The sequence below is a fragment of the Marmota marmota genome, unplaced genomic scaffold (genome assembly GCF_001458135.2).
Source record: "Marmota marmota marmota unplaced genomic scaffold, marMar, whole genome shotgun sequence".
Lineage (NCBI taxonomy): Eukaryota > Metazoa > Chordata > Mammalia > Rodentia > Sciuridae > Marmota > Marmota marmota.
Genome location: NW_026000048.1, coordinates 14,728,611 through 14,754,343, shown reverse-complemented (window position 1 = coordinate 14,754,343; position 25,733 = coordinate 14,728,611). Strand labels below are relative to the sequence as shown.

The following is a 25,733-nucleotide window of genomic DNA, read 5'->3' as shown; positions in this document are numbered from 1 at the left end:
TTAACTTTTCATTTGGATTGTGGTCTCATTTTTAATAACATATTTGCATTTTCTGATTATAGTTACAGAGCAATATTTACATTGATTCACTGGTCTATGATCTTTGTATGGCTCCCACCATCTGTCAGTAATTCCCTGTGTGGATTAACTGTGCTGGAAAAAAACAAGGGAAAGGCAAATAGATGGAAACTGGAAGGTAAGGGAGAAAGTAAGTTCACAGAGATTTGAAATCAACAGAAATCCAGATGGCTCCTCAGGAGAAAAGGAAGGATATTGGAAAAGATGAAAAGATGCTGAAATGTGAAAGGAAAACTGATAAAAGGAAAAATAATCAAGGAATAAATTTTGGAAGATACGGAAATAAAAAAAGTAAATGTTTGAGGATGTAAAAGATGTAGAAAGGACTGAATGGCCATCAAAGAAATTAAGGGCAGTAACAGGATTTGGTTTGAGACCAATTTGGAAATGTTGAAATTTGAAATGAAACTCCCATTTAAAAGTTTCAGACTAGATATAACTTGTGGGGTTTGGGGAGGGAAAGTTTCATTCACAATTTTTTACATACCCAGCAAATGTCAAATGGTTCTGCTGCAACTATGGATGAGAACTGGAGTATGGGATGGTCTTATTTGAGTTTGTGTAAGAGAATTGTGGTTCTTAATTCACCTTTTCAGTATTGGTGGATCGGTTCATCTCTGTCTTCATATGAAGACAGACAAGTTGTATATTTATATCAATCATAGGAAAGTGAAGCATCAGTGCAGATGTTCAGGGATTTCCCATATTCATATGACAGAATGACTAAGTAGTCTATTCTGTGATTTTATTCAGTGACTTAGGGAGTCAAAAATAGTAACGCTATGAAAATCCATTTAATAAAATTTTACTATTAATGATTGCTATGATTAAGCAATTAAAGCATACAAATTTAAGATATTTGGCATTCCTTTAATGAAATTTTACCATTACATGGCTAGAGGGGAAAAATAACTATGCAGATTATGGAATATTTTTGCAAAGTCCTGATCAATACTTTTTCCTATAATCCCATGGCTCTGATGCTTTCTATGGAACTTAAAAAGAAAAAAAAAGAAAAAAAAACTCAAAATACTGTTGTCTTAATTTCTCCACCTAAAGCAAATGGATTATAAACCTTTATTGAGAGTGTTATGAGAAATAATTCATTTGTAAATGTGAAATGTTGGCAAATAGCAAAATGAAACATAGGCTTTAAATGCTCATTATGCCAGTAATGTTTCTGCATTGTAAATTTGGGTTTTTAAGTTATGTGAAGACAGATGCTTAGGTTAGAGCAAGGCAGGTTTTGGTTTTCTCACAATACATATTAAAAATGAGGTGATTTAATAGCTAACCACCAAAATCTATTTTCAAATTATTTTTTTAGACATGACATATTTTTAGTAATATTTTTTATGCATTCTTTTAAGTTAAATATTCAGATTTCAGCTACAATAGGCATTGTATTACTATTTGCAGTGACACATTAATGTATGCCAAGAATGATTGTGTTGTGTGGTTTGTTTATATCAGTAGTTATTTTTGATGCTAGCTATTTGGTACAAAATACAATTCTTACATGTTATGGGATCATAAAGTTTATTGCTGTCTCATTACCAGGCAGAAGCCAAATATAAGCAAAAGAAGAAAATTCTGTGTTAATCTTCCACAGATTGGCTATGGGTAACCTAACTGATTGGGTTATAGTTTAATTATTGGAATAAAAAGGGAATAAATAGCTTCAATGCTGCCCAATAACTGTAATTCTCTCCTGGCAAGATATGTACAGTGGAAAATGATAAAATGACAGAATGACTTTTTGTCTAGTTGAATAATGTAATCTTCTTTTCTGTGCTCATAAAAAAAATATCTCCATCCTAAGGCTATATTTTATAGTGTCATTTTAGGTATTCATTGGGGGGGGGTACTTGCTTCTGCAGCTTTAAGGAATAAGATATCATTGAACTAGAAAAAAGTATCTAAAATAGCTTAAATTATTTTTTGATTTGTGAAACCTAAAAAGTCCCCACTGTGGATGAGTGGAGTCACATAATTTCAATGCTTTTGCCTGACTTTTTTCTCCTCTACACAAACGTTGTCCTTTGCTGATGGCGCTACAGAAGTTCCTGTAGCAGAACAAAATCAGAGGGGTATATTCATGGAATTTTTTTTTAGATGAAAAGGTTTTTATTCTTAGATGTTTAGCTTGAGTTAATTATGGAAATTTTCCTATACTTTAAGACTTTCTGAGAACAAAGGCATTGGAAGAATGTAAAACGTCATATGTAGAGGTATCATGAATGGTAGGGTGTCCTCAAAGGTAAACCATTCTGCAACTAGTTTCGGTTTCTTTCATGACAGTGGGGTCACCTCTAAGTCTTTCTAACCTTACCTGTCTTTAGCTGGTTTGTTCAACTGACCAGGTACAGTAATGGGTTCAACAATGTCACCCCCAAATTTATATCCATCCCAAGCTTAAGACTGACCTTTATTTGGAAATTGGGTCTTTATAGATGTAATTAAATTAAGATGAAGAAATAGTCATTAGGATTAGCCTTAAATCCAATATCTGGTCCTTATGAGAAGAGGAGACAATGTGCAGAGGCACAGGAGAGAGCTATGTGAAGATGAAGGAGGCAGAGATGGGTGTAAGGAAAGGCAAGGCTTGCTGGAGAGAGACGTGGGATGGATTTTCCCTCAAGTCTCCAGAAGGAAGCAACCCTGCCATGCCTTGACTTTGGATGTTTGGCTTCCAGAACTGAGAGTAATTCCTATTGTTTTAGGTCACTCATTTTGTGATTACTTACTATGGCAGCCAGTGATAAACAACACACCTGGATGCTTGGCTAGCTCACAGAGCACCTGTCACACAGACATCCAAGTCCAACTGCAGACCAGGCTAATGTTACTAGATCCACCAGCGGGAACTCAATAGCATCTCTGTAAAGGAAAAAAAAAAAAGCATCTTTATAATTTGAGGATGTGACTGATACGTCCAAGTTCATCCCTAGTAAGCAATGGTTCAGACCCTTCACCTAATGAGGATCAGGACCAGGACATGGAATCTCAAAAGTGCCAGTGAATTCTACCACCTCAACAACAAAAAGATGGCAAAGAAGTAGGAAAGCTCTTTAGGGAAGCTAACTTACCCCATAAGAGTTACCTTCGTTTAAGATAAATATTGAAGATAACTATATCCTTTCAATAGAAAAGGAATCCATCGGAAAGACTAGGAGAACAGGATCGAGACCAAGACCCATAACTGACTTCTAAAACAGTACATCTAAGCACAACTAGCCTACAAAGGAACTAACCAGGGCCAGAACAGGAAGACAGAAAACAAGAAGCCTCTGCCACAACTATTATTGACTCTTTATATTTCGCTGCCTTAGGCAATGTCCAGGGAGCCCGAAGCCACTGCCTTACCTGCTGGTTATTGAGAACATATAGCCTAGCTTCCTTTTGGTTGGAGAAAGCAGGTACCAGAACCCTTAGCAGGACCAACAACCCAATTTGTTCAGGCCAGTGCAAATGAAAATGCAGACCTTTCCAAAATTATTAAGAGTCAGGACAATGAGAGCAGAACGATAAATCTAGCGTGGGACCCTTCTAAGAACGGGGACTATGTAACTGTTTGCACAGTCCATGAATCTGGCCCCAACTCTTGGCTTCAGAGATGTGCCACATGCTAATCGGTATCTGTAAAATGAATGCATTCTGTACTGTCACACATTCCGATTTATGCCAGTATGAGAATCTATGAATCTGGTGGGGCCCCACAAAGAGAATCTGAAGAATGGCCTTCTTAGTATTCAGGGTCTACTATGAGGGAAGGAGTTGGAAAAGATGCCAAGTGAGCCAATCAACTGGATCTTCACAAGTATTCAAATTCAAGAAACAAAGATAACTTTTTGCAGGGCAATGTGTTCTCTTCTCACTTAGTGACCTACCCTGCATTATGTTCACCATCCTTAACATACAACTACAGAATCACATGCATTTCTTCTCTGTGTCAGGCAAGTGCTAGGTACTCTGGTTATGGTGGTAACCAAGGAAGATAAGGTCCTTGATCTATGGATTTTCCTCATGTGGATGAAAATTTAAAGTTAACTCGCAAACAACTAAACAAGGCCATTTCAGGTTACCATCACCGGGAGCGGAGTCTCCCTATCTGCAAAGTACATCTCTAAACCATTCTTTCCCATGGAACACCATTTTATCCTTGCCAACACCCATCCCTCCACTGATCTCATTCCCTCTCACCTCCTTCACTCCATCCTCAACAACATAGCTGGATAAACCCTTTTGAAAATGTACATCAGCTCACGCACATTCCCTGCCTAGATTATTTCCATGGTTTTGCTTTAGCCTTGGAAAAAATCCAAACCTCCTCATCATTCCTGACAAGACCACACACCATCTGGTTTCTGCCTATTGCTCACCCTCCCCCACTTGCCCACTAAGCCACAGGAGTGTCCTCTCTGCTTTTTGGGAAATGCCAAGTTCCTGTTTATCTCAGTCTTTGAACTTAAGCTCTCCTAGCTCATTGCACAACCCATTCCTTCTCAACTCCCAATATTCAGCTACAGTGTCACCTTCTCAGGATGGTCCCCTCTGATCATCCCACCTAAGACAGAATCCCCACCCCAGCCTGCGTCCTCTATATCATATCACATTCCTCATTTCTCCTCAACCCCTTATCACAATCTGAAATTATCCTGTTTGCATGTTTGTGTGTTTCTCTTTCCTGTCCAGCAGGCCGGAGGTCTCTCCTGTTGATTCAGTCCTTTACCCCAGGTTCAGCACAGTGCCTGGCATATAGTACAAGCTTAAGACATATTTCCTGATGAGCTGATACACTCATACGTTGGCAAATATCTATATATAAAAAAATTTAAAAAGCAAAAAATACATACACACACACACACATACATACATACATATTCCCAAGGCCTGGGTCATTATCTCTCATTGAGGTTAAAAAACTTAAAAACTGAGCATTATGGTCTGGGGCTGTAGCTCAGTGGCAGGGCATTTGCCTAGCATGAGTGAGGCACTGGGTTCGATCCTCAGCTCCACATAAAAATAAATAAACGAAATAGAGGTATTGTGTCCAACTACGACTAAAAAATAAATACTAAAAAAAAAAAAACAACTGAGCATTACAAGACAGTAGAATGAATCAGACATAACTTTTCTATGTCCATGCATAAATATATGACCAGAATAACTCCACATCATGTTCAACCATGAGAATGGGAGTCTATACTACATGTATGTTTAGTAAGTCAAAATACTCTCTACTGTCATGTACAACCAAGAAGAACAAATTAATTTAAAAAAAAAAAAACTGAGCATTATTTTGGATGGCTGTGGAGTTTGGGGAAATTAAAGCAGAGAATTCAAGACAACAGGCAGTCATCAAATCACACAAGTCAGCTCTTCTGGAAAAACTGCAGGCTGGCTTTGGGGTGAAAAGGCCAGGCCAAGTACTGTCCAGTAGTACAGATGATCTCACACTTGTTTACGGGTTGCTCTGAGGTTGTGTTCTTCCTGTTCACACAGAGTGTGTTCTCGCAGCCAGATCACTTGCTCACTGAGAGCTGGAACCAATCAGTCTTCCCCTGGTGTCTCTGGGAGCACCAGGGCTGCTCCCTGCTTCTTCTGTTAGCTCTCTAGGAAGGAAAGGTGCTAAGACTGGCAAAGCTGCCGGACCTCAAGTTTCTTTTCAGCCTGACTTCCACCACCAGGTAGGGTGACCCACCACCCCAATTCCTTGGGACTAAGGAGGTGCCCTGATGCACGGCCTTCAGTTTGAAAACTCAGTCACATTGCACAGGGCTTTACCAGAAAGACGGAATCCCATATCCTTAGTTTGGCTCCAAGTGTTCGTTACTGTTTGCTCCAGGCCATTTGTTTCTCCTAATCTAACTCATACCCAGGCCTTATTGTTCTCTTCTGCACCGTTGACTTTATTGTATTTCTCAATGCTTAAGCTCAGCCCTGCTTCTCTGGCTTCCCTCCGTGACAGTGCCAGATTCTTCCTCTTATGGTGTCATCCTACAACATTCCTACATGATATGATCCATCTTGTCCCCTGGGAGCTTGGGGTTTCTCATCCCACACCCCATGAAGCCCTCCTACCACGTTTACCTGGGAGCAGCAGAGTAGGGGGACATTTCTGTGATGAGCTTTATCCTTAAATATGGTTATAATGTAACACTTCTGACTACACAGCTCAGAATAAGACGGTCAAAGGACTCAGTGGTTGTCTGGTGACATAGAAGAGGAGTCTATAAGCTACAATGTCTATAAGCTCTTTTGTCACATAGAAGAGGAGTCTATAAGCTTTTTCTGAAAAGGGCCAGAGAGTCAATATTTTGGGCTTTGTGTACCACACAGTGTCTGTCATAGCTAATCAGCCCTGTACTGTAGAATAAAAGGCAGCTACAGACAACATGGCAATAAACAGGTATGAGTGTGTGCTAATAAAAGCTTATCTATAATTATAGGCAGTGCATCTAATTCAGCCCATGGACCATAGTTTGTAAATTCCTGATATAGAACATCCTGCCAGATAATCTTGGTTTTTTTTTTTTCATTAAGCTTGCAAAAGTTTTCTTTGACTTCACCACTTAGATATGCCATAGCTCTACTTGCAATTTACACGCCTTCTTCATCATGCTACATCATTAGCTCTTTTAATCAATTATCCTGTCATTCAGCTGATCTTATAGAAATCTTTGCCCAATAAAAACAAATTCTTACATTAAGACATTGACATGGAAGGAAGGATCACATGGCATTTAATTTTAGGGGCATATTTAACACAAGTTTGCAACATGAAATATATCCACGGAGTTGGGCGAGATGTTAGGTTAATTGACATGATAACAGGGTTTTTTGATGTTTTGTTAACAGGACTGCTAGATGACTGGAGGAAACCTCGTCTGATGGGCAATAGTGTCCTCACTCTTTGTGATGAGTTTTAGCTCTTAGCTCTGTCTGCTTTGTTTTTCAATAGAGTGTCAATCTGTGTTCAGGGTTCCAGAGCTCTGAGTACTTTGTGTAGAGTCTTGCTTTTCTCATTTAAAAATTACCGAGTCAATCAGCATCTTCATAACACATTTAAAAATGTCTTGTGCTATCCTTAGAATGTACTTTCATAGGAAGAAGGGGTAGAAAGAGGAGGAAAACATCTCTAACATTTTAAACTGATTTTCGGGAATACATTCACAATGTGCATGTACCTGGAAACTGCTTCTATCAGATAAAAAATCTGGGAAGAGAGAAGGAGAACAGGATTGGGAAGACTATTTCAGCAAATTGTCCTTATGTCCATTTATCTGGTCTTAGAGGTGAGATGAGATTGAAACAGGGACAGTAACAAACAGGGAACTAAAATATTGTTGACCTGCTCCTCCAAGCCATTGCTATTGGTGGAGTTACTGCAGAATGACAGAGTTCTCTTTAGCACGAGGCGGCTCCTGTGGGCTCATTGCTGAGCAGATACTGCTGAGCCCAGAAAACTGAGAGCCTTCACAAGTCAACTCCACACCCCCTCGAATTTGTGCTCGGTAGGGAGTCCTCGGCAGGAAATCCTCCATCTGTTTTCCTTTACTACAAGGAACTTCAGAGGATGAGTTCATTTCACTTCAAACATCCTCATGTTGCTGTAAAACAGTACTGGGCTGAATGATGAAAAATGTCACCAGGAAAGCAGGAGGACACCTTCGAATGGAGACAGATAGTTACACCTCTGAATTAGATTCTAGTTTTTAGACAGGGTTTATTTTTTTTCTTTGTTGCTTACATTTCAATTTTGCTTTCTTTCCTTTCATTTTTTTTAAGGACAGTCTGTTGTTTTTTTACAACTTCCTTATAGAACTTGGATATTTGGAGAAATAATACAAAAGGAAGATTTCACAATATTTGTCCCATGGATTAATGGAGTGAAGCTTGAGGTCTAAAGGATTATAGCTAGATCAGTCTCTCTTTTTAAACAAAAACTCTGAATTTCAGGATTACTTTAAAAATATCACTGCAAAGTAAGTACTGTGATTATTCTCTTTCTTTGCTTTTAATTCCCTAATAAGCATCTTTTTGCATATGGTAATCTCATTGGAGTTATTGGTTGGACTATAAGTAACAGGATTTGCCAACCCATAAATTAATTATAAGATGAGATATTGAGTTTTTGCTCTTAATGCTGTTTAGCAGGTAGCAGGTAATATTTATAGTCATGTTTATGTTTGTGTGTCAATAATTATTTAATTTCATTAACATTTTGAGTGAATATCTTTTGCCTCATTTCCTCTAGTAATATAAACTATCTTTTAAATTGGAAAATAAGCAAGGGAAAAAAATCTCTTTGGAAAACAACACCGTTGGCCCTCGCAAGCAGATCATACTGTTGATTTTTCTGGAATGTATAGGTAAATTGGCTGGAGAACCTATAAATCTAGAGAGTAAAATTAGCTTTAAATGTTACTCTTGTGAACTCCTTTTGAAAATGCCATTAAATCATATTGCAGACTTGGGGTCGGGGGAAATGCTCTTTGGCAAAGGGCACAGAAACATTAAAATATTTCAACTGCTGTTACCTTTCTGCAGTGACACTATTAGTTTGAGCTGCAACTGTGCATGTTTTGGAGCCTCCTCAGGAATCTAGAGCTGTGACGCTGATCCATCTGGATGCAGTTAAACAGTGCACATTGATCAGGGAGGAGTCTAGAAGTGGTCAAACTGTGCTTTTCTCCCCCACCCCCAGGCTCCTATCTTCTTCCACCCATCCCTCATCCCTTCCAACCTTATGTGGTAGCTGTAAATTGTGAAAGTGCTGTTGGAAAGATGGCATTTCCATTCCCAGCAGTCAGCCAGGGGAAGAGACAGCTGTGTGGATATGCTTTCTGGTTGCTTTCTGGGCAGCTCAGAACACAGGGATGATCTGTCTGTGCTTCCTCTACATCCCCTGTCGCACTCTTTACCACCAAACCCTCATCTCTACCACAGACAGCTGGCCTGAAAGGACATATTCCAGAGAAAGATAATGGGTGAAGCCCACTTCCATAGAAGTGTGGCATCCCTCCCTCCATCTTTCTGTAGTCTTTAAATTTGTCAACCTCGTTCTCTGAGAAACATGATTCTTATTCATCCTCTCTTGCCAAAGCCAAGTGCTCCCAGAACCAGCCTTGACTCTCTCTAGCCCTTTACTTAAAGATCATTATCTGCCAGGCCATCTGTTATTTTCACTTAGGAGAGGGTATTATTTCAGATCTGTGGGTGTCCTTTAAATTTCCCCTCACATGTTATAGAGTAGCTAGATGTAGTCCAAGGGCAAAGGCCTATGGCGAACAACAGGAATTTGTGCCCCACTTTTGCAAGCATTAGTGGCAATGATGTAATCTTGAATGGCCATAACCCCCCAACACACACTAGAGGAGGGGGGGCAGTGATTTGGGAACTGTGAAAAATGAAACAAAATGAGAGTATGGACTTAACCATCCTGGATGGTTGTTGCTTTTAGAGAAATTATCTGCTTCTGATTTAAATCCACAAGGATTCGTGCTTCTTTCTAAGGTGCATACTGTTGCCCCAGCAGCCCCCACTTATGGATGCTGGCTACCCACCTAAAAGCAGTCTTGATGCTCCAACTTTACAAAGGAGAGCCATGAGGAGAGGAAGTTTGAGGCTGGTGTGTGGCTCAGGAGTAGAGTGCTTGCTTAGTGTGCCAAAGAATGGAAGATTTCCTACCCGTTATGCCCCTCTTTCACAAGCTAAGAAAGTGCTCAGTAGAATTTACCTTCTGTAAGTGGCCTGTTGTGTGTTTGCTAGATGACAGTGAGTCTTGTGTCATCTCATTACCCCCAATAGAAGTTATATTGCTGAGTTTCCAAAGGCATCAGGCCCTCTCTGAACCATTGGGTAGCTTTCCTTTGTAAGGAGAATGGTTTGCACTGAGTAACTCTTCTATAAACCTGTGTTCTGGACAAACGTGAAGGGCCATATTGTATGTATCAGACAATGATGATGTCTAACAGGATCGACCGAGACCATTTACCAGAAGTGATGATAAATATTTTATGACACTTATCACATTACATCTTTCTTCCCCTACCTGTAATGCAGGTAAGGAAGCAGCTTAATTCAAATATGTCAATAGAGGAGGAACAAAAAAGATGTAAGAATGTTCCTATCAACTGCCACCCTGTATTCTTCAGTGTTTATTGTCACTATTGTTTCTTTCCTAACTGCTCAGGCTATAGATTGCCAGGCTCTTTCCATATTATTTTAACCTGTGGATAGCATTTCTGGCAGAAAATTGGCTCTAGGAGTGGGTGGCAGGCTGGGATGAGGTGGAGTGGGAGGAGCAATTGAAACCTCAGCAATGAGTTTTTGTTGCTTGTATTGGAAATGGATTTCAGTTCTCTCTGCTCTGCATTAACTTCCATGTCAAGAGTGACTTCACCCCACACCATGTGTTTCTGTTCTTGGGTTTTTGTAGAGTTATAGGGATAATTAATTCTTATTGGCTAAAAACATAATTCTTGGAAGAAAACATCACATTAGTGAACAAATGTGTGTTAGTTGTTTATGTTGGGCCAGGTTTTCATTATCCACTCAGAGAATGGAATAAAGTCTTTCAAATTACCAAGAAGGGACCAGGGATCAGAATTTTTGCTGCCTTAAAACATAAATTTTAAGTAAAATTTACTATAACATCTGCTCTTATTTAAAAAAACTGTGTTAATAAGTGATAAATAGTGGTAACTGGCCTATAAACAAGAAAGACAAGACATATCAAGATGAGACATGATATTATCAATGAACAGGTGAGCAAAAATTTATAAATTTGAAGATGGAAGTCGTTGGTATTTCATAACGGTTTTCTTCATTTCAATATTTTTCTGGGTTACAGAAACATTTTCAGCTAATTTGCCACATTGGTTATATCATTGATTCAAAGTTTACTTATTGAATGTCCCTTAGGCCATTATTTTTGAAATGGTCCATGATTATATTTGAAAGTAAATGCATTGCTACAGGGTAAGTCTGTATTTTGAAGACAGCATCCATGGAGAGAGAAAAATTGAATTCAGAAATATTATATCCTTACAACTTTAGGTCCATAGAAATTTGAAACTAGAGTGGATTTTGGATCATCTCATCCAACCCCTTTATGTATGGGGAAACTGGAAGCAGTTAGGTAAAACAGTTTACACAATAGCACTAATTAGCTGCAGAACTAGAACAAGAATTCTAGCCTCTGACCTCCAAATCCAGTGACATTTTTATTTATTTATTTTTACTTTTTTACTTCTTATGTTTTAAAAGTATTATTGCTAGCCAGGCACATTGGCAAGTACCTGTAATCCCAGCAATTCGGGAGGCTAAAGTAGGAGGATCACGAGTCCAAACCCAGCCTTAGCAACTTAATGAGGTCCTAAGCAACTCAGTGAGACCCTGTCTCTAATAAGATATAACAAAAAGGCGGGGGGGCTGGGGATGTGGCTCGGTGGTTAAGTGCCCCTGGATTCAATCCCAGGTACAAAAAAAAAGTATTATTGCTTCTTACAGTGACTAAAAAATAATGTGGATATGGCCCCACAGTCATTCCATTCAATTCCTTTTTGGCCTTTTAAATATTTGAATATAAACTATCAGACACACACACACACACACACAATCAATTAATAGTTATCTGCAAACCAACCACCAAGATTAAATATGTTATTTTGCCATCTTCAGTTTAGATAACTTGTAAAATAAAATAAAATGCATCATAAACACAACTGAAACACTACCCTTATCTCTTCTCCCTCTTTTCCAAAATAATTACTATCCTGAAACTGCTGCATATCACTCCCTTGTATATTTTTGGTATTTTGGTATTTTCACCATATGCATGTGTATGTGTGGTAGATACAGATTTGGTTACATCTGTGTGTGGTTATATCTATTTGTGATTACCTTCATGTTTTGTGTTTAGATTTTAAAATATATAAAGCATCTCCATATTCCTTAGTAACATTTTTTAAATTCAGCCTTGTTTGGGAAATATCCATGTTGCTACATAGGTAAGTATCTATTGTATTTATTGCAACTTCAGAATAATATGTTGCATAAATAACTCAAGGTTGATTTATCGATTTTCCAACTGAGAGAAATTTGGATTATCCTTGCAGTTTTGCTATAGATGCTGCAACCGTGCCGAAGGGATCTCTATACATAACTTTTTACATGTGTGTCAAAATTTCTTGAGTTGCCTAGAAGTTGAATTATCAGGTGGTAGGGAATGCATGTCTTGCCTTTACTACACGTTGCTAAATCACCCTACAAATAGCATTGGCTTATTCAACAATGAATAGCACTGAGCAGTTGTTCCAAAGTAGGGGCTGATGAGAATCACTTTGGAAGCTTTTAAAAATTGCCAATGCCTAAGTCCCACCCCAGACCAATTAAATCAGAATCTTTGGGGATGGGACCTGATACTTGTTTTAAAGCTTCCCCCTGGTGATTCAAATGCACAATCAGTATAGCATCTGTTTCTCCATATCTTTTCCAATACTTGCTGTGTTCTGACATTATTATTATTTTTCTGCCAGTCCTCTCAGATGGTTTCTTTATGCAGTTAATAATTTAGGATTACGAATTCATCTTCAATGGGAAAAAGATCGTAAAAATATGTAGCCAGAGTAGATAGAGCCAGCCCTAAAGACACATTTTGTACTTGTTTTGATTTGTGTCCTAGGACAGTTCTTCAGTTATTTTCTTGATTTGGGTTTCCTGAACCATACACATATTCTGGTTATGAATTCTGAGTAGACAATCTCTTTTCCCTTCACTTGGCATCTAGATAGAGATGGATGGGCATCATTGTTGTGTCCATCTTCTGGCACCAACCTGTCTCCTGCTTCTACTTAGGCATTTGATTCTAAGCTTCTGTGTTACTGAGACCCATAAGTTTGTTGAATGTAGATCAGTGTCTGTTTATTTCCTACCCATACTGTCTTTTAGATCTCTGTGTCTCAGATTTGGAGGGGCGTCTCTCCCCCACCCCCATCTCCTCTCTCTCTCTCTCTCTCTCTCTCTCTCTCTCTCTCTCTCTCTCATATTCTTGTTCTTGCTCTCTTTTTGCAAGTTTGGAATACATTTGAAAAAAACAGCATCTTTTTATCTGTTATTTCTAAGTGTTCATAGTGGGAAAATATTCATATTTTCCTGAGAGAAAAAATGCAGAAGAGAAGTTCTACTTTGACCTTTTTGATATTAAAGAAATAAAAGATCTAAGAATTTCACAAATCATATTCTCTGTGCCAAGTTTTCTTACCAGCTTCTATAGAAATTTAGGCTGTCCAAGAATCAGCTTGAAATTTATTAAACTAATGAAAACCTGAAATATTACTATATAACCTCTAAGGAGGTACATGCCTTTGAACTTCTCCAATAAACTCACTCACAGCTTGGTGGGTTGAGAATGATGGGGTACAGCATGGGGAAAGGCTATATGCCCTACTTTGAGAAAATTTAGGGAATGTACTATAGAGGAACAAGTAATATCTTCTGAAACACTATAAATATCATTTGCTTTTCCTTATTGAGAGACTAGGACATATTTTTTAAAGGTTATAAGGAAAAGCCTGAAGCTCTTTCTAGCCCTAGAATTTTGTGATTTTTTAAAAACTGTTTCAGTTGTAGATGGACACAGTACTTTTATTTTACTTATTTATTTGTATGTGGTGCTGAAGATCGAACCCAGTGCCTCATGTGCTAGGCAAACACTCTGCGATTGAGCCACAACCCTAACCCAAAATTTTGTGATTTTTTTTTCCTCCTACCTTGGGACATTTTCCTGACAAATCTTCTTATAGCCTGCATACAGCTTTATAACCAGATGCTCAATATCAGAGTTGCCCAAGCTTCTTAAAACACATTCCATTTCTACTTGACATAACACCCCAGTAAGTCCATAGAAATGAAGGGACTATATTCAGTTTTTTCTATTGTTAATATTGTTCTTATCTGATTCTCTACACATAATTTTTCTGTCAAAATTATGAAATCACCAATTATTTGTTAGTGAACTAATAAAAATATCTGTTTGTTATTACCAAATAAAACAATTGGTACATTTAACAAAACACTAATTGTTGAACATAATACATACTATCGAAAAAATGTTATTACTTATATTGAACATGCTATAATTTTGAGATATTTTGCCCTAAAATTCTGTTTGGAAACAAGAAGTTAGGGGGAAGAAGTCAGTAATAAGTCACAATTAAAATTAAAAACAAAAAATTCATTAAAATGAAGCACATATTCTTTCAGCACTTGATACCCAAAGTTATTTCTAAAGATTTGGCATATTATTTTAGATTAAATATCTCAAACAGATCATTACAAAAATAAATCTATCTCTTTGCTGAATTTCATTCTGTGTTTGGATTGAGGTGGAGTCAGTTGTTAGCTGCATGATAAGAGGGCAGACGCTGAGTCTTTTTATTTTCTTAATTAAGAATTACCATTTCAAGCCCTTGTCAGTAGTTTACAATGGCAATAATCCCTCCCAAAACAGTTGTTACTCTAGATCCTAAGTGGTTTGCCAGAACATTAACCTCAACTTGACCCTTCATGTTTTCGAGGAGGGGTATACAAGGGTCAATAATCATTTCTAGAAAATTATCAGGCCTGGGCTGCACCCTGCATTATATAATTTGCTTTAAAAAATAATATAATGTGTTTGTCATTTTAAATAACTGGGATCAGCAAGGCTAATGAAAATATTTAAATCCTTATCCGTTGGAATGAAAAGAGTTGGCTCCCAAAAGTGCTGACTTTAAAATTTTTGTTCTGCTTTTGTTGATCCCTTCTGCTGATGCTCACGACCTACTGATGTGTGGCTTGGCATGTCATGGAAACCCATTCATCCATGTTATACAGGAAAATGACTTCCACGCCTCTACATGGACTGCAGCACATTCCTTTAGTTTTCTAACAAAGCTTTTAATGGGTGACTGTGACTAATGAACATGGTGTCCCAGGAGAAAGGGAGCATGGGCTTCCACTGCCCCTTCAGACAAGCTCCCAGCCCAGGGTTCATCATGCTTGAACCAAGGAGAAGGCAAGACCAAAGGCTTGAGATGAACAATAACTAATAGTTTCATTTTCCACCTTTATAAACTGGCATTAATAATTCTTACCTAAGCGATCAGAGCCAAGGCCCCCTGCTCTGGCCCTGGCCACTAAAGGCCATACATCTCTCTTCTTGAGAATCCAAGTTAACTCTACCTTAACCAAAGTACAACCTGAGTTTATTTGCCTAAGCAGAGAAAACTTCTCCTCTTTGTGTAGGGTAGCAATCCTCTTCTGCCTGAGATCACGTGGGATGAGGCAAGTGCTGGTATACGCCACCCTGAGCTGGTAAGAAAGGGGCTAGACACCTACTATGTGCAGAAAATGCTGATGCAGAGAGTTCCTCTCTGAGATTTTTCTCATTTTTGGTTTTGAATTTATACTTTCAATTATATACCTTGCTGCAGTGCAACAGAGAAATAAATGGGGATAATAAAGGAGATGCAGGACAAAGCACTCCTAGTTGTTGTCTATTATTTATTATATCAAGAACACTAGGTAAATAAGGTCATTAAAATCAGTATGTTCCTAGGGCCGAGGGAAGGGGTGTTCTCATTCCCTAGGATCTCAGCATTAGTGTTTGAAAGGACACCGACAGGTCTCATTTGGTCATTGGTATATTATAGACTTCATATTTCTAAGTGATATGAGTATGAATACAATAAAAAGAATTTAAATGTCTTTAAAGTATGCAATTAATTTTAAATTCTGAAATTGTTATAGCCCATCACCTGGAGGACTCTTCCTCACTCCCATTGCTGATCTTGCTTTTAAACACCCTCTGTCGAACATATGACTCTGTTACCTCTTGTTCTACGTATCTGTATCCTATCATTTCTACTTATCTGTCTCACTTTACAATTCCCTGTTTCCAGTCCTGGAAACTGGATTTGAACTTCCTTTCATCCTATCCAGTGTGTATTGGCCATCCAGTTCTCAGTGTCATAGACCTCTTTTCCTTCTGTTGTGACATTCCATTGGCTCATTACTCTCTGATGAAGATGCATGACCTCAGGTTTCACGTGTCTCTCATGATCAAGATCCAGGTTCATGATCACAGACCTCCTATCTCTGCCAATACACCCTGTCCCATGTTACCTTTGACCCCCACTGCCTCCTTCCTCCCCTTTAATAAGACTGTAATCCTTAGCATCTGCACACTATTTGGACAACTTGTTGATAATTCTCTCCTGCTGTCTCTTACAGACATTTTTTTTAAAGTTTCTATTCACATCCCTTCCTCTTTCAGTGTATAAGTTACAACTCAACCTTTCAAAGGAAACTTTCCAGATTGGAAATATTGGGTTATTTGAAGTTTTACTAGCTTATAAGTTAAGAAGCTCTCATTTTCTACATAAAAACATGTATAATTTGCAGGTTTGGGGAAAGGAAAGTTCTACACCAACTTATCGGCTATTTTAAGGCAGGAATCTGGTTTTGTGTCCTGTAGCATCTTGTGTGAATCCCTGAATGCTTAACTTGTGTAATGTTGACAGTTAATGATGGTGGCAATATCCAACTCCCTGTGTAAAATAAATTTCTAGAAAAATGGGCCTAGAACACAGAGTTGGTTGAGTACCATAGAGTTCCCATATATACTTGAGGAACAGAAAATTATAAAGAAATAATTATCCAAGGAGGTACCCCAAACAGATAAGCCATCCAGCTACTCATAAAAATGAGAACAATACCAATTGGAATTACCTTTGAGTGTACCTAGAGATGGGCATATAGAGAGTTCTCAATAATATTAAATTGACTGTGACTATTATGTTTTCAATTCCATATGATCAACCACAATCATAACTTATGCAGCAAGTTCTGCATCAAATCTACAATTATTTTATGATTACCTCAAGATTCCAAAGGGCATTATAATTTAATGCAATAAATGGACTCCTTAAACTGAGTCCTTTAATCTATGAGTAAAAGCTTGTCTCTTTCCTTGATATGTCATAACAAATTAAGATTGTCAAAACTCATAAGACAATGATAACACTTCCTCCTCGTGGAAGAATAGGATATATGTCTTAAGTTTCTCCATGACTGATTTAGTTAAAATATAAAGAATTATTATAACTCAGTGTTATTGAGTATTTGAAACAGTAGTGGAAAACATGAAATTGCCTTCCTTATATCTTATTGAAAAATAGGATTACCATGCTGATATCCAAGGCAGATTTGAAAACTATTTTAAGCTGTACAGACATAGCATTTTGCACTCATCAATAATAGTTCCTCTGTTCTTTGATTGCTTGGTGTTTCTTCTGAGATATTTATAACTCTGGAATACTGAAACAAATATGTTCAAATTCAACCTGGGAGTTTCAACTAGCATCTCTTTCACCAAAGACATTTACCAACCCTGTGTTATTTAAAGGCCAAATGGAACTGTTATGGCAAAAATCTGGAAAGAATGTCAGAAGGAACACAGTACAGAGAACACATTTTCACAGAAATAATGATTCCCAGTCTTATAATTTAATTTGCATGGTGAATGAACTTGTCTTTCTCCTACTCCAAAAATACAGCCTAATACTCATAATTGCAGTCCTTCAGAAAAACAGCTCAGTCCCTAACTTAGCATCCCATAATTATGCCCATTCTGTACCTTCATACCAAATAATTTTTTAATTAAAAATAAATTTTAGGTCTCTAGGCCTGAGGAAATGATGGGAAAAGGAAAGAATTTCTCTACATTTCTTTCACCTAAAAATGAAATCACTTAAGCTAAAAGGAGCAATGAGACTCATATTTTGGGTAAGGGTATGTGAACTGTCACAAGAAAGAATAGATCATGTTATGTGAAACCTTATGAAAAATATTTTTGGCATTTTTCTCAAGGGGGTTAAGAAAAAAAGTTTCTAGGAGAATTTCCTTAGTTTGCTTTTAGAAGTATATTATTAGAATCTGGCCCTCTGTGTTGTCAGTCATAGCTGTAATAACAATCTCCATATCTCAGTGGCTTCTCACTTGAAAGGTGTGGTTCTTACTCACAACACAACCCAGTGGTATTAGGATGAGGACAGCATGAGGCTCTGTACTAAGTATGCCCTCATTTGGAGACTTACAATATATGGCTTTGCTATTTCTTTTTTTTTTATTATTAGTTGCTCAAGACAATACAATGATCTTGACATATCATACATTTGATTCAAATAGGGTATGAGCTTTGCTATTTCTAGGGCCTGTCCTTCTCTGCTTTCAGCCCATGGAGGACTGTCCAGGAGGTCTTCTGGGGCCTTACTTGAAAGTAGTGTATGTCATTTCTGTCCCCAACCCATTGGCTAGAGCTCAGTTATGTAGTCCTACCTAACTGCAAGAGAGACTAGTAAATGTAACCAGATTGCCTGTAAGAGGAAAAGGAAATCGATATGATGAGCACAGAGCAGTTGCCTTGTCATCAATAATTTTGAATTGGGATTAAAAAAGAAGGTATGTGAAAATACCTTCTTGGTTGGTTTTGAATGTTATCAACTACAAGAAAATAGAAGACTAAGTATGTCCTTTCTAAGGAACTCTAGTTATAGATTTCCTATTAAGGAAGACACTCAATTTTTTTAAAATTTTAAAATTCTAATTAGTTATACATGACAGAATGCATTTTGAGCCATTAGACATAAATGGAGTATAACTGCTCATTCTTCTGGTTGTACATGATGCAGAGTTGCACAGGTCATGTAGTTATATATGCACATAGGGTAATAATGTCCGATTCATTCTACTATCATTCCTACCTCCATACCCCCTCTTCTCTGTTCACTCCCCTCTGTCTAATACAAAAACAACCTCTATTCTCCCTCCCCACTTATTGTGAATTAGTGAACAGGATACTCAATTTTAAATGTTGTGAAGGGTGTGAGATGAATCAGACATCATCCTTGCCCTCAGGAAGAATAAAGTCTTCTAAAGAAGCAGGCTTTCTGCATGATTGTTCTCTAGCTGTGTGATAAGATGTTCAACTGGAAATTTCTACCAAGTCATCTAGCTGTAGTAGATACAAAATTCCAAAGTAATATACCAGGTCTATGTGGGAATTTCCAAAGGAAAATCAAGAATAGGTTCTATAAACTAACCATTTGTCAGCCACAAAGAGGACATAAAAGGTTTATCTCAGCAGAGAAAAGCTGAGGTGGATGGCCGGGAACCCAGGTTGTGAGAAAGAAGCAACCAGCAGGATTCCAGCTGCTTTCCTTGAGTCAACAAATGAGAAGAGTGGGAGAGTCTCTGGAGAACCTACAAAAGTGAGAGAGAAATGATCAACTTTATATATTGGCTCCACTCTTTTATGTGTCAAAAAATAATGTTCCTGCTGTTGAAGTCAGCTTTGTGTCACTGTGACCAAAAAACCTGCAGAACAATGTAGAAAAGAAAGTTTATTTTGGCTCGTGGCTTCAGCGGTTCAGTCCATGGTCAACCAACTCCATAGCTCTGTACCCAAGGTGAGGCAGAGCATCATGGCAGAAGGGAATGGCAGGGGAGAAGCCACCAGGAGGCAGAGACAGCTTCTTCCACCAGGGACAAAATATAAACCCCAAAGACAGGCCTGGCAGTGACCTCCTTCCTCCAACAACACCCTGTCTGCCTACAGTTACCACCCAGTTAATCCATATCAGAGGCTTAATCCACTGATTAGGTTATATCTCTCCTAATCTAATCATTTCACCTCTGAAAATTCTTGCACTGTTTCACAAATGAGCTTTTGGGGGACACCTCGTATCTAAGTGGTAACGCTGCCCTTCAAGGTGAAGGGGGTTGATCAGAAACAGCAGTGAGTGAGTGAAGGAGGACAGAAGTGAGAGAAATAAAGGAAGCCAGACCCTGTATTTTGAAGACAGCAGTTTGCCGGCAGGCAGCCTCTGCCTACCATGGTAAAGAAATGCTACCTGTGAGTGATAGTGTTGATGAATATTGGTCTGTGTTTTAATTTCTGGATTGAGATGGTATTTTGTAACCTACTATGAACATGGAACTTTTTCTTAAGAAGGAGTGATCAGAAAATCATGGTTTGAACTAACTTTTCATGAGGGGCAAAGGAAGAGCTAACCCCTTAGATTAGGCTCAGAGGGACAGTAACAGAGAAAATTCAAAGATCTTTTATGACAGAGCTGACAGAGTTGATTTGCTCATTTACATTTGAATTCTGGAGAAGGCGCCCCAGGAGAAGTATAAATAAAGTGCTCTGAAAAGTTAAAAGAGTGGACCTGCTTCTAGCTAGACTGGAAGTTTGCATAAAGAGAAGGGCGTTTTGGAGAGGTGGATATACCAGATACAAAAGATAAGTGATTTGGATGGTCAGAGATTTGGGAGGTCTTGGGAGAGGGTAGGTGGCCCATGGAGCACTGTTAAAGGCATTTCTAGCAGAACAAACATCAAGGAGATTTAAAAAAAAAAAAAAAAGCATAGCAGATGCATAAAGAAGAACAATTAGTTCCATTTGACTGAAGCCAAGCATGGAGCGATAATGGAAAATAAGATGGAAAGCATTGGCTTCCAGACTGGGTGAGAGGCTTAAAGCATGTTTGAAACTCTAGCAGGGGGTCTGCAGAAAAGACAGGTGTCAGGACCCAGGCAGGTAATCAAAACAAAAGGAGGAGCCTTAGAATTTGGCTGACCTTCATGGTAAGTGGACAGTGTCTGCCTTACAGTGTCCCATGAGGTATGCGGCATTAATTTTACCTAGGTCAGGTTGGTATCCAATAGGGCAGGTCTAATGTGATAAGTAGGAAGTGAAAATGAAGAATTGTAGGTAGTGGGAGGGTAAATTCAGTTAGCCGTGCTTGTAGGTGGTGTCTCCGCTTTGACTACATGTGGAAATTAACTCTAGGCAGGAAAAGCTTCTTTTGAACAGGCGGCTCCAACATTCTAGGCCTCTGATAAGTAATTTGTTTTTTCTAAACTGTTTCTTCATCTGTGAGGTGGTAATAATAGTAATATATAATAAAACAATCCACATCCAGGTCATCTAGCAAGGCTCCTGGCACATATTTGGGGACCAGAAAACAAATGCCCAATTCTAAGTGGAGTGCAATTCAAGGTATTGTCCCTGTCTCAGCGAAGCCTCCAGAGGAAAAATCAGAAAGCTGGAGCAGATGCTATTTCTGGACTAAGCCCCACTAGGAGTTGGGGGAAGGCTTTAGGTCAGTGGGTGGTAGATCCCCTAAAGACTGAGTTTAGGACAAGACATGCCCAGCCTTATGTTGAGCCTGAGTCTGCGGGCCTGGGCAGGACTGGCTCAGGGACTGGATGGGGGCTCCATTATACATCACACACCCATGCTCAGGGAAGCAGAAATAAAATGGATAATGGGGAGGAGGTCTGTCAACCAAAGGACTTGAATGTTATCTCAGTACAGTGGAGGACAGAGCTGGAGCAGGGGACAGACCTCAGACCTCACAAACCCCTGCAGTGATGAGTGCTGCCAAAGTGACAGGTGGGGGCAGCCCAGATAGTGAAAAAACCTGACTCAGCCCAAAGGCAGAAAGGAACGATGAGAGCCAGAAGAGGGGCTATGGTCACAGGTCCACGACAAAGCTTTCTGAGCCTGGGTTTCTCCATCCATCAAATGGGGTTCAAGTGATACCTACCATAACCACAGAGTGAGCAGTCAAAACATGAAAGTAAATACTGAGACCATGATGCTGTAGCCCTTCCATGCTTCTTCCATGGTATACAGCATCTTTGACTTAGGATGGTCCACTTTGTGATTTTTCAACTTTATAATGGTACAAGCAATACTTATTCAGCACAGAACGTACTTTGTGTTTTGAATTTGGATATTTTCCAGGGCTAGTGACTTGCGGTATGATACCCTGCAGTGATGCTGGGCAGCGGCAGCAAAACAGCTTCCCGTCAACCACCATTCGCAAGGGGAAAGAGGCATACTCTACAGTGTGTGTTATTAAGCTAGGACCTTAGGGTTAGGGGCATTCAGTGCACCTTCAACTTAACAGTATTTTCTGTTTACAGTAACATTTCAGATGGTGAAATGTAACACCATGGTAAATTGAGCATCTGTATTTAGCTGGGACACAATTTTAATACATTTGATATTCTGGTTACACTTCCCAGACACATGAAGTTGCAAATAAAGAGGGGGCATTGGAATATGAGATTCATGCTTGTGAATAGACAACAAGCAGGAATAAAGAGCCCACTACAAGAAGGAGAAAAAAGTCAACACAGAAATTATTTTCCAAATGACAATAATGAGACAGCCATTCAGTGTAGGGACAAAGAATATGCACATCTTTATACGTTCTGGGTATCGCTCCATATTTTTGTGATATGTTTCTCAATTTTCCAAACATAATGAGTAATTGATGTTTACAAGGATCATTCTGAGTCATCAAGAAATGGATGAACTGTGTCCAGAATTTTCTATTCTAATAGAGCCAGGGAGGGGAGAGAAATACATTGTTGAGTTCTATTCAAATTTATAAAATTGGGGTTTTCCAAAGAGATAAATGTTCATTATGTAAATATTCATTTATCCAATATTTCAGTCTTTCAGAGGTTATATTATTATTATTTTAGTAATAGGAATATAAAATATGAAGACTATTTTAAGGAGGGGCAGATATATCAAAATGAACAATCTATATGAACAATCTATAATGAAGACCGCAAATTTACACTGATAATCCAGGCTTTGCTGAAATATTTTTGTAATTGGTATAAATAGTCTGTGTAGCCTTTTTTAGTGTGTTTACAATGATATAAAGCAACAGCTTCCTTTCTTTAGAATCTCACCTAATTATTTGCAAAGAAAACTGCCACCACTCAATAGCAATATATTCTGAGCCTAATTCTTCCAAGAAGCAGTGACTGAGCATTATGTCAAGGCAGGGAGACACTGGCCTTGGAAATTAGATCAAGGTATAGTTAAATGTCCATATTATTTAAAAGACTTGTTCTTTTCAACTGCTTACCAAAAAAAAGAAAAAAGAAAAAACACTAATCCTACCTTAAAGGTCTTAAAGGTCAAAATGTTGGAAACGTTGAAAAGATTTTTTTGTAATGCACTATAATTTCTGGTGTCCGTGTCCGAAGTGTAATATCAAAGGCAACTTGAATGATAATAGCATCATTAAAATAAAATAATCCTTTGAAGGGGACAGTGCTCATTTAGTATGCAAGTTCAGGCGTATTTGTTTAAAAGATTCATTGCAATGGAGTGGCATGTGAGAGAGCACTGACAATTATTAATCCCTTTTCAAAAGTAAAAATGTCCTCATCATCAGACTGCAGACTACCCAGGTCCCTTTGCAGCAAGGTTTTCATGGCTGTTGTTAGGATCCCTAGTTCTCTCTGCCCCAGGCAGCATGCATCGTGAGGGCTGAATCCTGCCACGTCCTACTGACTGCAAGTAGGTGTGTTATTACCAGCTCAAAGCCAGATGTCTGGGCTTGTAGCAGAGATCCGTAGGCCCTCAGGAAGGAACTTCCTCATGGTGATTCACAGCAGAGAATGACATTTTGCAAACAACATTTTCTTCTGCCACACCTACACTTTCTCTGAAAGATCACATAACACTTGAGCAAACCTGCTTTTCTTGAGATTCCTAGCACCAGTAAGGTGGCCAACAGCCAAAACTTTTTGCCTAGACTTTGTTTTTTAAATCATCATGACGTGAGTTCATTTTTTGCATGTATTTTTAAAAATAGAGCCAAATTATATTATTAGATAAAGTATCATAAGCCATTTATAACTCTACCAGGGTGTGCTTAGCCTGAACTTAAAAATAGTAAAGAAGGGATGTTTTATTTAGAAGGTTTCAACATCGTCCTGAAGACTAAGCATTGGATATACTTGTTAAATCTCCTTTAAAACTGATGTCATGACATTTTATTCATTCATTTTCTGTACATGTTCTTAAAAAGGGGGTTGATGTGTCCACTCATATTCAGCAGTTCTTTCAAATACACAAATGAATGCCATTGAGATTTTTTTAAGTGCAAAAAACATTGTTTTGCCTTAAATTATGGCAGTAAACAACATATTTAAATATTATATAGCTACAAAAAAGATTTTCAAATATAAAAATAATATGTTCTTAATTCCCATTTTTAAAAATAGAAAGGAATTAAGAAGAAAAATGCAAGACAACCACTGATTATGTAGTGGGAAGGCCAGTCTCAACTCTGGCCAGGCCTGTTTTCTTCTGTACTACTGGTTCATGTGATTTTTTTTGTTTTTTAATGTACTTGCCATTTTTATGTAAATAATCAGACTATTTTTTTCTTAAGAGTAAATGTTTTCATGTTACCATAAGCTATTTAGAGATACAATGTTAATGCCTCATATAGTTTTTCATAAAGTGTTTCTTTTTTAAAATATTTTTTAGTTGTTGATGGATATTTATTATTTTATTCATTTATTTATATGTGGTGCTGAGAATCGAACCCAGTGCCTCACACATGCCAGGCAAGTGCTCTACCACTGAGCCACAACCCCAACCCCCATAAAATGAATGTTGCACAATGGACTTTGCTAATTTCCTAAGGTCTTATGTTTACATTAAAAGCACACGCATTTCACTGGATGGCTATATATCACCACCTCCCTGCATTTGGAATTATTCCCTTGAGATATATGTCTAGAAATGTTCCCAATCAAAATGTAATTACGTTTTTAAGAATCTTCTCATATATTACAAATTTGGTGTCCAAAACTTCTATGTTTTTTTTTTTCAAACTATTTTACACCTTTGTATCAAGGGCCTCAGTGTTGTGAAGTTTTATCCCTTTTTAAGCTCTTATGTGAGTGACATCATGGTCCTAATTCAAACTGCTTTTCTTAATAATGTTGAATTTTTTTCATGTCTAAATTTTTACAAATATAAGAAGTATCTGTTTATATCCTTTATTTGTCTACTTGTGGTCTGAATGCTTTCTTAAAATTTATATGACCACCAAATTAATAATATTAAACATATACCCTCTTTGTGAGAATTTTTTCCAAAATATTTTGTCTTTTCACTTCATTTTAATAATCTCTATGAGTTTTTGTACTTTAAATGACAAATAATGATTATTGTTATCACTCCTGAGCTTAGGAAATTGTCTCCTATAAAAGTTTAATAATATTTACTTGTATTTGTCTCACTTATTGAATGTTTCTATTTTTTAAATATATCTACTTGGAATTTGGTTGTGGTATATGACATGTAATTATGAATTATTCTTTTACATTCAGCTAAGCCAATTCAAAACAATTCACTTTGTCCTTATTGTTTTGTGACATTGCTTTTTTGTATATTGATTTCTCATATTTCATAGATTTTGTTTGGAATTACCTATGCTGTCATGTTCATCTGAATGCCTTTTTGTGTCAGTGCCAAAATATTTTAAGTATTCTGCCTTGATACTACGTCTTAATATTGGTTAAAGTTTGTCTGCTTCGCTCTTATTCTTTTTCAGTACTTTTTCAATCGATTATGTAGGGTTAAGAACACAGATCTTGTAGTTCTAATCTATTGGAGCTACCATAGAGGCTCTTCCACTAATAGACTCCATGATCTTGAGCAACTTAAAAGTTTTAACTTGGCCTTAGTTTCTGTATCTGTAAAGTGCCCAGAT

General features: G+C 37.9%; 1 protein-coding gene across 17 annotated transcripts in view; it reads left to right on the top strand.

Annotated features, from left to right (window-relative positions):
- Positions 1-25,733, top strand: part of Kiaa1217 (KIAA1217 ortholog) — a 761,286-nt gene that overhangs the window by 374,961 nt on the left and 360,592 nt on the right. For 2 of the 17 annotated variants that reach the window (XM_015495235.2, XM_048812697.1), the window contains exon 1: positions 5,602-5,768. The exons of the other annotated variants lie outside the window; for them this stretch is intronic. The gene's annotated coding sequence lies outside the window, so the exon portion shown is untranslated. Of the gene's footprint in view, positions 1-5,601; positions 5,769-25,733 lie in introns of those variants that run through there. 17 annotated transcript variants of the gene reach the window in all.